Below are 14,096 nucleotides of genomic sequence, written 5' to 3'. Positions count from 1 at the left end.
TTTGAAGAGAGCTGGGTGTGGCAGTGAGGTACAGAAGGGGAAGTAGTGACTGTCCATGTTTTCCTCCTTGTGTCCAGCTGGAGTCCTCAAGGGACATCTGGGGCCCACTGACATGCACCCAAGGGCCTTGCCTCGACAGAAATGCCTGTCTGCAGGGGGTGGGGCAGGACTGGGCCCCTTCTGCATCCAACGTCTGGGCAACTTCTGCATCCAGATCTCACAAGTGCCATTTCAGGCCACTTGAAAGACCCCCGTGGTAGGCAGTCTTTCAGACTGGGGAGACCCTCCCAAGGAACAGCGAGACCACTCTCCGGATGCAAACAGAAGAGGCTTTTATTCAGTACACAGGTACCTGGGGCGTCTTAGTCTCTCGGGAGACTAGCGCGCCTTTAGGCTGGAGAAGTAGGCTTTTTATAGGTTTGGGGAGCAGAAAGCATGGCTACAGAAGCGAGATGCATAGTTACAATGTTCTGATTGGACAATTCAAATAAGGCCAGGTTCAACCCAAGGACAATTGCGGGGATTCTCAAGTAATCAGATAAAAATTGGCTAACTATCTAGGGTGTAGACGGTTTCCCTTGCTCAGTTTCCCCTTTTCTAGCGGGTTCCTTACTCAGTTTCCCCCTTTTCAAGTTGGTTCCTCATAACAGGGGCTAGGTAGCCAACCGCAGATATCAGATATCCTGCCTGGCCCTCCACCCTTGTCTTGTGGTTGAGCTTTCCTGTCCTAGTTTAACTTACGAATTTTAAGTTCAAGCCTTGCAAAAATCGCGTTACTGCTGCTTAGCTTTTGGGTGGGGTTCTTTCACACTTAATCCTGGGCGTGTATGCCTTTGCAGCCCATCAGAGAGATGTGCATTGGGAGGTGGGGCCTAGATAGGCACGGCCACTGGCTGAGGAGAAGGAGGCTCCCAGGGTGGGAGAATACTTGCATGGATGATTTGCCATTGAGTAACTCTGTTATGAGTCTCCCCAGTTGTGATAGGGATCCGAGAGGAACCTTACTTAGCTCATGCACCAGGACAGTGGGATCTCAAAGAGGCAGGACCGAGGGAAACCTGTGGGGTGATCTCAGGAGCTTTGCTTCTAAATGGGACTGAGCAAGGCCCCAGAATGCAAGGTTGGGGAGGGGTCAAGAGGGCTACAGGGATTGGGCAGGCTGAGTGGGACAGCTTATGAGCTGGGAGACGTGGCCCAGGTGACTGAGTAGGCCGTCAATGCGTTGGCGTTCCCAACCAGACACGGGCATTTGGTGCCTTGTTTGGCAGGCGGGAGGCAGTGTGTAGTGATGAGGCAAGCTGGCCTGCTTTTCCTCCCGCCCGGCTCCCGCATGGCTAGCTTTACACCCGAAATAACAACACACAAATCGTATTCATTTAAACACAGCCTGTCCCATTAGTTCCAGCCTCTTATTGGCTCATTCTCACTTCTTGATTAACCCATTTCTAATAATCTGTGTAGCACTACGAGGTGGTGGCTTACCGGGAAGATTCTAACCTACGTCCATCTCGGGCCGGAGCTTCATGGCATCTGCCTGACTCTGCTTTCTTTCTCCCAGCATTCTGTTCTGTCTACTCCACCCACCTAAGGGCTGGCCTATCAAAAGGCCAAGGCAGTTTCTTTATTAACCAATGAAAGTAACACATAGACAGATGACCCTCCTACACCGGCAGTGCCCAGGATTTTCCTACCCAAGGGTCGGGAACACAGCAGAGGACCAATCTTGAGAGGTAGTGGGTCTGAGAGCTCCACGTTCAGATAGAGATATGGTGCAGAACTGAACTGTGGTGACATCCTCTTGCCTTCTCCTTGCTGCAGTACAAGTGCCAGGGCATCTGGCCACATCCTGTGGAGTCCAAGTCCCTGTTCCCATTGCCATCCTGTAATTCCTCCTGGTATCTGTAGTGGCCGGAGTCCTGTCTAGCCCAAGAAGATTCTAGCCATGTCAAGCGGGGAGAAGAAAGCCCGTGAGAGTGCTGGCACGTGTCCAAGGCTGGATCCGAATCCCACGTGGGATGACACCAAGAACCCAGATGCAGTCACCCCAGGTAAAAAACAAAACCAGAAACAATAACAACAACAACAACAAGCCAGATAGGCCTTGTAGGGCTCTGTCCACCTGGGTAACGTCCTAAAGTCTTTTGGTGGGTGGGAAAGCCCCTGAGAGTTCTGAAACGCATCCGAGGCAGGTCTGATTCTCATGTCAGATGACACCCGGAACCCCGATTCAATCACTCCAGGTTTGAAGAAACAAGATGGGCTGCCATATGGCTGTGTCCACCACAGGGGACATCCTAAAATCTCTTGGTGGGTGGGAAAGTTCCTGACAGTGCTGGCACACATCCAAGGCTCATGCATATCACATTGCATGACACCAAGACCCCAGATTTCATCACCCAAGGTTAAAAAAAAATCAAACAACAACACCAAAAACAGAAGGGCCCTGTAGGGCTGTGTCCACCCCGGGGGACATCCTAAAATCTCTTGGTGGGTGGAGCACTGAGTGGATTATGTGCATGAACTTTTATTGGAATAGCAGGAGGTTTCAGATGCTAATAACTCTTGTTCAAGCTTCTTGGGGCCTTTAGGTTCCCCCACCTGAAATTTCTGCCACACAGGAAACCTGCCACATGCCTAGTCAACATGCCTCTCCGGGAGCACATGGGTCACAGTGACTCTCTGGAAGGCCTGTACAGGTGCCTGGACCAACTGGTCTGAGAGTCAAGCCTAAAGTGGTGTGTGTGTTGTGTGTATCTCTGTGTCTCTGTGTGTCTGTGTCTCTGTGTGTGATGTATATGTGATATGTATGTGTGTGTCTGTGTATCTGTATGTCTGTGTCTCTGTGTGTGATGTATATGTGACATGTATGTGTGTGTGTTCATGATTTCACGGATGACTATTGAAAAAGTGTAAGGAACAGATGCTGGCTATGGAATCTAGAAACACTATAATGACACTGCTTTCCGTGGGGGATGATGAGAACAGCACACTTTGTTTCAAAATAGTTTTCCTCTTTCGTTTTAAAACACCAGGAAGAGAAGTCATTGATGTCAGTGGTGAGGACGGTACTTCCTCTGGAACAGAAGGGCAAGAGGCCAGGTGATACGTTTTCATATTTTCACGAAATAAATTTAGAAAAGTCTGGCTGGAGAGAGGGCTCAGTGGAAGAGTGCTTAAGGTGCAAACACAGCAGCCTGAGTTCAGGCCCTCAGCACCCACAGATAAAGCCATGCGTGGCCACACCCAGCCTTTAAGCCCAGAAGTGAGGGCTGAGGAGGCATGGCAGAACCTGGGGGATATTCCGGGTCCTTGCTGATTGCCAGACTAACAGAATAAACGGAGATAGTAAGTAAGTAAGTAAATGCAGCAACTAAGGCGCATGCACCACGTGGATGTACTTGGGTGCATTGAGCTGAAGGATCTCAAAGCAGCATCCTACAGTAGATCAGATGTTCAATGTGGTAAGGAATGAAAATCTCATGCCTCCAACAAAGTACGGATCCTGTCATAGAGCCTGTCTGACAGGAATAAGGTGGCCTGTTCTTGAAATGTGAATTGTATGTAGGCTGTGTGGCACCCTCCACTTCTTCCACTCACTACAAGAATGACCTTTTATGTACATCGAAGTAAAAAGGTAATTTCTTTGCAGGAAGAAAATACAGAATTTATTTGAAGAATTTGAAGGTACATTCTAGGAGATATCAGGAATTTGAGAAAATTGTTTCAACCAAAGAAGTGCAAGGCGAGGGAGGTATCGCTTGGCAGACAAGAGAGTGTGTTTACTGCCTTGTTCTCAAACAGTGTCAAATAGTATTTATTAGATTACCAACTCTCTACTTCACGTTAATTGCCAATATTGAGAACATGGCACCTGTGGTGTGGATGCTGTTATTTACTAACAGTGGGATCTTTGAAAATTAGATGTAATTATCTGTCTTCAAGGTTTTGATTCGCACAAGTGATATGTCTGTTTCTAATATCACATTTGAAGCCAGCCGGTGGTGGCACATGCCTTTAATTCCAGCACTTGGGAGGCAGAGGGAGGCAGATCTCGGTGAATTCGAGGCCAGCCTGGTCTACAAGAGCTAGTTCCATGACAGGCACCAAAGCTACACAGAGAAATCCTGTCTCGAAAAACAATCCAAACAAAATACCACATATTACTTTACTTGTTTGTATTTCAGTCCAGCTCTCTGTCTCCTCTCTCTCTCTCTTTCTCTCTCTCTCTCACTCTCTCTCCCTGTGTGTTTGTGCGTATGTGCGTGTGTGTTGCGTGTGTGTGAGTAGGGGTGGTGGCCAGCCTCCCTTAAATACCTGACCACTGTTTAGTGTGTAAAGAATGGTACATGCAGTGGGGAGCTGAAGTCAGCACTGGGACCATTGTATGCGCAGACTGAGTCCTGCTTTAAATGTCTCTGTCAGAAGTCAGTCACACAAACAGTTAAAAAAAACATTGCAATCCGAGAACGTTCTAGGAGCTCTGTAGAGGTTTCTGACAGAGAATCGATTCTGGAAACTTCAGGAATCAGGATAGGGAGGTAGCTGAGTGGGAGAGCACTCGCCTTCTATGCTTAAGGCTCTGGGTTCCATCCCCAGTACCACAGACTTATCGATCAGTGTGGTTCCCCCGTTAGAATATTCAGGGTGTCTACCCTGTCAAATTTGCCTAAAAGCTCCAATGGCTACAATAGTTACAGTATTTTCATCTGACTGTGCAATAATCTCGGAGCCTTTGGAGATCTTTGTAAACGGACTACTGTTGTGTTTTGCACAAAGCGGCCCAACAGTCCCTCAGAATGTGTCCTTGAACTGGAGCATAAATATGTACATTGATTGAATTTTACCTTTTAATGATGCCCCATGAGGAAATTGCACAGCGATTTGAAACCCTTTCTTGCCAGTTTTGCTAAGTTCCCTTCACTGTGTTTTGTCTGTAATATATAGACACTGAAGTCCAGCTCTCCAATCTCACCTCAAGGTCATAACCACTGAAATTCTTGACTGAAAGAAAGGAGGCAGATATTCTTGCCATTGACAGATTGTTTCCCTCTATTAATAGCAAGTGGTTTTCTAAGTAGAAAACTAAAGCTGGCGGAACTTTACAGTAATGGTTTCAAGAATGTGTTTCGATACAGAACCCAATAAGAACTTTCTTCAGGGCAACAGCGAAAGATTCACAGCGATCATCATGGAGTCTTCTGAAACCTTGGAGCTGAAATTTGAGGATATTCTAAAAATCCAGGGCGAGCAAAGGTACGGTTGTTGCTTCTTGGTGCTGTTATCCCGGACGCTTTGACATTTGGTTAGTAAGCACGATAGCTAGAGGTTGAGGAATAGCCGTGACCCCCACGGGCCAGAAGCTCAGTAGGAGAACGTGTTCGGCTTGGCATTTCTGTATAGGGTAGACTTCTTTAGTCATGTTATAGCCTCACATCATCACCGAAGTCAGCTGCGTTTCCTAGCCATGAATTACGATGACCGTTTTTTATTTTTGTTGTTGTTTTTTTTTTGTTTGTTTGGTTGGTTGGTTTTTTCGAGACAGAGTTTCTCTGTGGTTTTTTTTTGGAGCCTGTCCTGGAACTAGCTCTTGTAGACCAGGCTGGTCTCAAACTCAGAGATCCACCTGCCTCTGCCTCCCAAGTGCTGGGATTAAAGGTGTGCGCCACCACCGCCCGGCTATGATGACCGTTTTGACACATTGCTGTTGAGTCAGTGGAACAGTATGCATCACGTGAACGTGCTGGGCACCTGGAGCTTGAAATCCTCAAAGCATTCATCCCACAGTCGGTCGAGCCTCTGTTCGGTGCCATAGAAATGAAAATCCCATGCCTCCAAAGCCTTATAGCTATCAGGAGCAGTGTTCACTGTGCTACTGTACCGAGATCCACACTGGCACAGCGTGAGGAAGAGCAAGCAGGTAGGCCACCGCAGAATTCTCTGATGGGAGCGGATGTGCATGCTCCTTGGACCTGTTCTTCAGAAAGAGAGAACTAACCACAAGTTGTGTCTGTCAGACAGACGAATATTTGTGGAATGATAGTAAAACAATAGTTCTTCCTGAGCTTTCTGGCACAAAGGCGTGGGAAGGTACTTCTCTCTCAGCAGGGAGGAGCAAATGCTGTGATGTAAAATGAAATAATCCAGTCAGCTTCCTTTTCCCTGTCTGCATAGTTTAGAGGCCATTTCCACATCCTCCACCAATAGCGTTAGTGAGGGCAAGTCAGTCGTGCTTCAAATGTACTTTCTTCCTATTGGGATGGAGTATGGCACTATTCCTTGCTATATCATTCACAGGCAGAAACTTTATCAAGAATATTCTCTTCAGATGAAGACTTTGAAAAGAAAGTTATCCGAGGATGCAGCTGAAGTCAAGAAACGTGCAAAAAAACTCGCTGTGAGTGTCAAGCAGCTTAGCTTTCAAGGAATCCATTGTGTCAGCATCAGAAGTAGCAGGGCTTCCTGCAGCAAGTCTGGAGGGAAGGGACGAGACAAGAACTTAGGGAGGCAAGCAGGGTGGTGGATGTGGTGACAAGAGACTGGCCACTGACCGTTTCCCCCTGGTTTGTTCCTTTTCCCACAGAGAGATGACAAGGTCAGTGATGGTTAGCAGCCATCATGGGGGGGGGGGTAGCAGGTGAGCAGGCACTGCCTGGAGAGTGCAGGAGAAGGTATGGGATTGTATCTTAAGAGGGAGCCCTTTCTGATCCACCCAAGAAGTGCAGACACCAGGAGCAGGAGGCCCACCAGAGCCTTCTGACACAGTGACGAGGGAGGCAGAGTGAGAGCAGTCCCTGTGGCTGCGGCAGAGCAGGTGGAGGCTTAGCCTTCAGTGCTTGGAGTTCAGACCAGCCCACTCCCAGAGGTGAAGAAGGCAAGGCTTCAATCCGTGATAGCCATGGGATGACTGACTCTCCTTTAACCTGGAGATTTGAGTGAGGTTTTTATGAGTTTTGGGGCACAAATAAATGCCTGACACCGGACAGTGCCATCTTTGAGGGAATCTTCCTTCCTGGTGTAGGATGGAGCTGCCCTCCTGGAGATTCTGACTTCCAAAGTGGGGAGGCCGAGGCTGGGATGTGGAGGGAGATGGAGGCGACCCCCCCCCCGTCCAGTCGAGTGGGCAGGAGTATGGCCCCTGCATTCTGCATTCCCACCAGTTGGAACGCAGTCACGGTTCAGTCCCTTGCTAGTCACGCTCACTGGGGAAAATAATTTACCTCTGTGTCTCAGATTGCTAGGTGTGAGAGGAGAGATACTTAAGGTCCCCATCTCATGGAATTGGTTTCAAAAGACTCTTAGATGTGCATTCTTATATTGGTCCAGGACAGTATCCGACGTAAGTCTTACAGAATCCTTGCCTGTTAAGCAGGCCAGCTGTGGACTCTACTCTTACTGGCAAGAACAAAAGGGAGTGGGTTCCTATGTAGGGAGTGAGAGACACTGGGGCCATCTCAGGGTAATTTCTGTAAACACAGAGGGTTCACCAGCTATGACAGTCTCTAATGGATGGGTTTTCAAGTCTTCAGAAACTAACAGCAATATTTTAGATACTGTTACGTAGGAAAACGTTCCATTAAATGAATGAGATTCTCATCACTATGGTAATATTTTAGTATTAGATAACTTGTGTGAAGTGGTCATCGTGCTTGAAAAATTGCTAGTGATTTCTTTGTATATGTTTTGCATAAATATGATACAAAGTCGCGTTTTTGTAATATTTCTGAGTTTCCCTGTATTGTTCTTACATCTTTTACTGTCTGTGTCTCAGAATATCTTCAAGGAGCAGCAAAAATTTATTCATCAGTCTCTGGGTATTCAGAAGAAGAGAATGGAAGAATTTAAAGATCTGTGTGAACAGTACTTGGAGGTCTGTTGTACATTCTGAAAGCAACCCACACACAGGGACATTGAATACTCTGGCGTTCCTTCCATGCTTTGGCTTATTCCTTCGGAACGTTACCTGTAAACATCTTCCTGTCAACAGAGGTTTCTGTCCCGCCTGGTCCCGCAGTCATTCAGTCCCAAAGAAGCACACAGAGGCCTACATTTTATTTATAAACTGGTTGGCCTATTGGCTCAGTCTTCTCATTAACTCTCATATCTTACATCTCAACCCACAATTCTTGTCTGTGTTAGCCACATGGCTTGGGACCTTTTATCAGCGAGGCATTCTCATCTTGTTTCCTTTTGGACTGGGTCACAACTGAAGACTTGACACTTTCCTCTTCCTGGAATTCTTCTGTTTTCTTGGCCCCGCCTCTACTTCCTGCCTGGCTACTGGCCAGTCAGAGTTTTACTGAAACAGTGCAAGACCATTGTACCAGAGCATCTTCCAGCATTTTCCTCATGGTGTCATGGTTCCATGTAAACCTAAGTACAAAATGAGTTTTTACTTTTAGAGTTCACATACGGTGGGTAGAGTCCTTTGAAGCAGGAATTGCTGCCTTGGTGATTTCATCCAGAGTTGTTCGTATTGTACAGGGCATTGATGCCTTTCAGACCGTCTGTTCTTGCTTCACAGTGCATTTTCCCTTGGGTGTGTGTGTGCACTGAGGCACACGCACGTGTACGTTCCTCTGGGTGTGTGTGTGTGAAGGTCAGAAGCCAGCCGTGGGTATCTTCAGTCACTCTCCTTCATATCATTCAGGATGGCTCACTGAACCAGCAACTCGCTTGCCCCTGTGGCTGGGCTGGCTGTTCACCAGGTCACAGGGGTGGCGTGCCCAAGGGAAGAGGTCTTGCGAAATTTTATAAGCTCCCCCCCCACAGTATTTCACACAAGCATTTAAATGTGGCATGTGCTATTTCACACACTACTGAAGGCACTGTGGGGGTGGAAACCATGAGTTTTAATTTCATGGTATTCAGTGGTACACGACAAGCTACTCCAGCTCCCAAAGAAATGAGTGGCAGTCAATGAGCTCATGCCTCATGCTCTCTGTTTTCATTGGGATTCATTCTTGATTTGCGGGGAGAGGGATCCATGCTAGGTAGGCAAAGCACCCTTCCCCCGAACCCTCCGCCCCCCCCCACGCCCCCCCCCCCCCCCGCTAATGCCACAAGGTTGAACTTTCAGCAGTGGGTTGTGGAGTGGTAACGTCTGTGTCTCTTTGGTGGGTGACGGATCTCCATGTTGCACATGCTGTATGCTTGTTTTGGAATAATGAAACCATGTCTTTTCACCACATCTACTCCCTTTTAAATATTGCTGTTCGCATTTGTAAACAAAATGACCGGGGCTGATTTCTGCCCATGTCTCTTTCACTTTAGAAACTTGTAATACTGAGGGATTCTCGGGGAGAATCCCCCATTGAAGAGCTGAGACGTCTAATAGCCACCTTGGAAACAAAACTTCTGATGCTGAATGTAAGTACTGAGCCTTTCAGGGTAAACTGGGGCTTGACGAGCACTGTTTATTTTAATATGTCCGTTTAATATGTCCTTGTGCTTCACAGCGCCAGCAAGAGAATGCTGCTGGTCAACTGTCTCTCCTGGATCTGTTATTCTCATAATACTCTGAAGAAATGAAAGTCGATACGAGGGGAGCGACTCTCTCATGGAAATTCTCTGGGAGAAGGTGCTTGTGGTTTGCGGCTTCAGCGACTACATCTTCTTGTGTTCTCCTGTTCCTAAAGATACCCCTTTCTGCTAAAACCCAAGTAAACCGAAGGATTTGTGTGACAGCAGTCCAGAGATGTCTATAGCATCCTCCAGCCCACGGGTCGTAATGGCAAGTTTTTCTTGGTAGCGTCGTAATTAATGGTTAGCAGTGCATTGGGGTCGATACAGTGGGGTCTTGTACCTCAGTATCACTTGACCAAATTAGAAGGCACAAGAGTGGTCCATCCTTGTCATCTTCAGAGAAATAGTTAAAGGAGGCACACTCTTGCCATTGTATACTGCTGTTACATTTGTTCAGTCATGGAGCCTATGGGAATGACGATAACCCTGCAAAGGGAATGCGTCCTGTAGACTTGAAAAGACTGTGCCCCAGAAGTAGTGAAATTGGTAGAATTCATTAGAACTCCTGAAGAAAAAAAGATGTAAGTATTGTGACGAGTATGTGAAAATGTCACTTCCCGACAAAATTTATAAGGTCTTTCAATGCAATGTGGTCTGCTACCTGATGTCAACTGCCTGTCACATTAAGAGTTGATCCTTAGTATGCCTATAGCTCACTTCCTCGTGGTTTATGTATTTCCTCCTTTGTATGGATAGCGGTAACTGAGAATGTTTTGTGATTCAAATTTATTGTGCATGTAGTATGTGAACATCAGTGATAGACAAGGTCTTCTGTACACTTAAGACTCTTATCCTGTGGTGTCCTTCATATGTGTGTGTGTGTGTGTGTATACATACATACATATATATACATATATATACATATATATATACATACATACATACATGCTCCATGGGAAATCATTACTTGGAAACATTTGGTTTAATAAATATGGAATTGTTTCAGACTTGCTGGTATGAGTCATGTAATTGCACTCCCTTCCCAACGTTTCATGCCCTTTTAAACAAAAATGGTCCCATGCTAACTCATGTTTCTGCATGGGGCCTCTCCTCGTCCTGACCACTTGTCTCATTGTGTCCTGTGATGCAGAAGCATTAAAAACAAGTGTGTGTTCGGCATCTCTCATTTTCTACAAGCAGAATTCATTTCTCCACAGTCAATGAGAGAACTTCCCCTCTGGCCAGAATCATGGTACTTCCTAAACTGTGAATCATCTAGGGGAACTTCCCCCTTTGTTCAAAATATCTGTGATCGTATGGACCTTCAGTAATGCTTCCAGCACTGAATATCTCCTACTTGAGATATTCTATCAGTAGGAGATGAAAAATACATTTCCCTATCATTGAATCTTGTATTATTCGAGTGTGTACTCCTGCGTGTATGAGAGAGAGACAGAGAAACAGAAAGAGACAGAGAGGGATGGAGAGAGGGAAAGAGAGAATATTTTGGTATGTGGTACATGTGTAAATGTGTTCCTATGTGTAGCACGTGTGTGTGAATACACGTGTATGGAGTATGCAGGTTTATGCATAAATCTTTTAGTATGCAGTACATGTGTAAATGTGTTCCTATGTGTAGCACATGTGTGTGTGAATACACGTGTATGGAGTATGCAGGTTTATGCATAAATCTTTTAGTATGCACTACATGTGTAGATGTGTTCCTATGTGTAGCACATGTGTGTGTGAATAGACGTGTATGGAGTATGCAGGTTTATGCATAAATCCTTTAGTATGCAGTACATGTGTAAATGTGTTCCTATGTGTAGCACATGTGTGTGTGAATACACGTGTATGGAGTATGCAGGTTTATGCATAAAACTTTTAGTATGCAGTACATGTGTAAATGTTCATATGTGTGGCACACCTGTGTGTGAGTGCATGTATGCATCTCTGCATGTTTTCAGATGTGTGTAAATCATTTGGTATGTGCTTCATATATATGTGTTCTATGTGTAGACACACTTGTTTTTGAATGCATGTGTCCACCTCTGTGTATGTTTGCAAGTGTAAATCTTTTGATATGTGGTTCATATATATGTGTTCATATGTGTAGCACACATGTGTGGATATGTGTGTGAGAGAGTGTGCAGATCTTTTGGTATGTGGTACGTATGTTTATGTGATCATAGGTGTAAGTGGAGACTTCACGTTCATTTCCTGGCCAACCAGACCCAAATAGTCACAACAAAAACTTTATTAATTACAACACAGTTTTGCCGACGGCCCAGGCATATTCCTAGCTATGTCTTACATCCTAAATTAACCCATTTCTACTCATCTGTGTATCACCACGAGGCTGTGGCTTACCGGTAAGTTTCCGGTGTCTGTCTTTTTTGGCAGGTGCATGGCATCTGCCTGACTCTGCCGTCTTTCTCCCTGCATTCATTTTAAATTTCCCACCTAACTTTGTACTGCCCTGCCATTGACCAAAGAAGCTTCTTTATTAACCAACGGTAGTAAAACCTATTCATAGCATACAGAGGGGAATCCCACAACACATGTGTGTAGAACTCATGTGCGTGAATGCATGTGCACGCATGCGTGCGTGTGTTCACAACTGCATGTGCATATGCTGGCAGATATGATTTTGCATGTAGAAGCCATACATACTCCAGGCACCCACCTAACTTATTTTGACACAGGGTAATGCTGTGACCGTGGGGCTCATTGATTGCTCTAGAGCGTTAGGCCATTGAGTGCCAGGATTCTACCCTGTCTCTCTTCTTCAGTGCTGGTGTTATAGACACTCACCGTTGGCCTTAGATGTGGTATGTGTACGTATCTGTGCATGTGTATGTATGTGTATATGTATGTATGTGCAAATATGTTCGTTCAGGTTCCCAAGGAGGGTGTCAGACCCCACAGAGGGGGAGTTATCAGTCACCTGACAGGGTTCCTGGGATTTGAACTCGGGTCTTCTGGAAGAGCAACAAGTGCTCTTAAACACCGAGCCGTCTCTACATCACCTTGTGCTGAGGTTTTCAAAGGTTCTGGAGATCTGAACACATCTGGGCTATTTGGTATCTCTGGTCCTGGTTGTAGGAGCCTGATATGGCCTGGTCCAACAGATAGTGAAGATCACCAGGCTATTAATCACCTCCAATCCCCAGCCTTCTGGATGGAAGAACAGGTCTCACATCTTTTCCGTTGAGAAGACATTACTGCATGCTTAACGTTCCTGGTTTCCCAGGAGATCTGTGGGCACAAGGATCTTCCTGCTCCCCACAGACTGGGACACTGTGATTGGAGCTGAGATGTGACACAGGAGACAGACCCACATTTGCAAAGTGTAGATGCCACACATTGAAATAATGAGAACTGTCACAGAATGTGTTCTGTATGCATCATCAGTGTGGACAAGGAACGGATAAAATTTCTGAGTTCAAAGCCTACGAAACGAATATGTACATGGAACTGGGGAGATGGCTCAGCAGGTAAAATGCTTGCTGAATTAGCATGAAGACCTGAGTTCAGATCCCCAGAACCATTGAAAACCTCGGCACAGGGTGCTGTAGAGACAGCTCGGTGTTTAAGAGCACTTGTTGCTCTTCCAGAAGACCGGAGTTCAAATCCCAGGAACCCTGTCAGGTGTCCCAAGACTGACTGATAACTCCCCCACTGGGGGGTCAGACACCCTCCACGGGAACCTGAACGAACACATTTGCACATACATACATGGACACATACACACACGCACAGTTACACACACATACCACATCTCAGGCTAACGGTGAGTGTCTGTAACACCAGCACTTGAGAAGAGAGAAAAATTTGTGAGATGTAGCATCTGAGAGCAGGGAGAAGGTAGCAGTATGGCGAGGCTGCACACCATCCATGCACATGTGTACGTGGGATGAAATGGCACCACAGATGTCATTCATTTCTAACACTAACGTTACTGACCATAAAATTAATGATGGGCAAGGATCATGGCTCAGTGGGTTAGGTTTTCCCATGCAAACCTGAGAACCTGAGTTCAGATCACCAGCGCCCACGGAAAATCCAGGCACAGCAATACTCTTAAACCCTGGAGCCGGCATGTCTGGCGTGGAGGACAGATTGCTGGATCCATCCGCAAAGCTCTCTGGCCACTCCGCCTGACAAAATCAGTGAGTTTCATGTTCACTGAGAGACTGTGTCTTAAAAGATAAGGTAAATCTGCAGCCAACTAAGCTGCACGGGAGGTCCCCTTTCTCAGCGGGGCGCGCTGTGCAACGGTTGCCAGCAGCTTCTCACTGGGGCCTGGTGTGCAATGCTTGCCAACAGCACACTCGTTCGGAGTGACCTCACCCTGTTGCCTGTATGGGCTCCCCCAAGGGACCTTGGAGACAATCTTCTGAAGGCTCTTCGAGCTCTGACCTCAATGTCGCCTCCAATCTAGGCCCCAGACAGGTATTCGCTGTGCCCTAGGGAAGCCTCAGGTCACCACGGCCAGGGGTCTCACTGTCCAGGCCATCACGTCCACCTGAATCATGCCTCAGAATAAGGAACATCGGATGGAGGCCCTACGTAAAGCCAAGTTCAAGCTCTCCGTGCTGCCAGAGGCAAGTGGTGTTATTAAGCCCCTTCCT

At 46.6% G+C, this 14,096-nt stretch overlaps 1 pseudogene; it reads left to right on the top strand.

Annotated features, from left to right (window-relative positions):
* The first annotated feature begins 13,683 nt into the window (after window positions 1-13,683).
* On the top strand, window positions 13,684-13,859 carry LOC121440384 (annotated as a pseudogene).
* The last annotated feature ends 237 nt before the right edge of the window (window positions 13,860-14,096 follow it).

The sequence above is a fragment of the Microtus oregoni genome, unplaced genomic scaffold (genome assembly GCF_018167655.1).
Source record: "Microtus oregoni isolate MIOR12 unplaced genomic scaffold, Mior012 000067F_008, whole genome shotgun sequence".
NCBI lineage: Eukaryota > Metazoa > Chordata > Mammalia > Rodentia > Cricetidae > Microtus > Microtus oregoni.
Note: the sequence above shows the minus strand (reverse complement) of the source record. Positions and strands in the feature narration are given on the sequence as shown.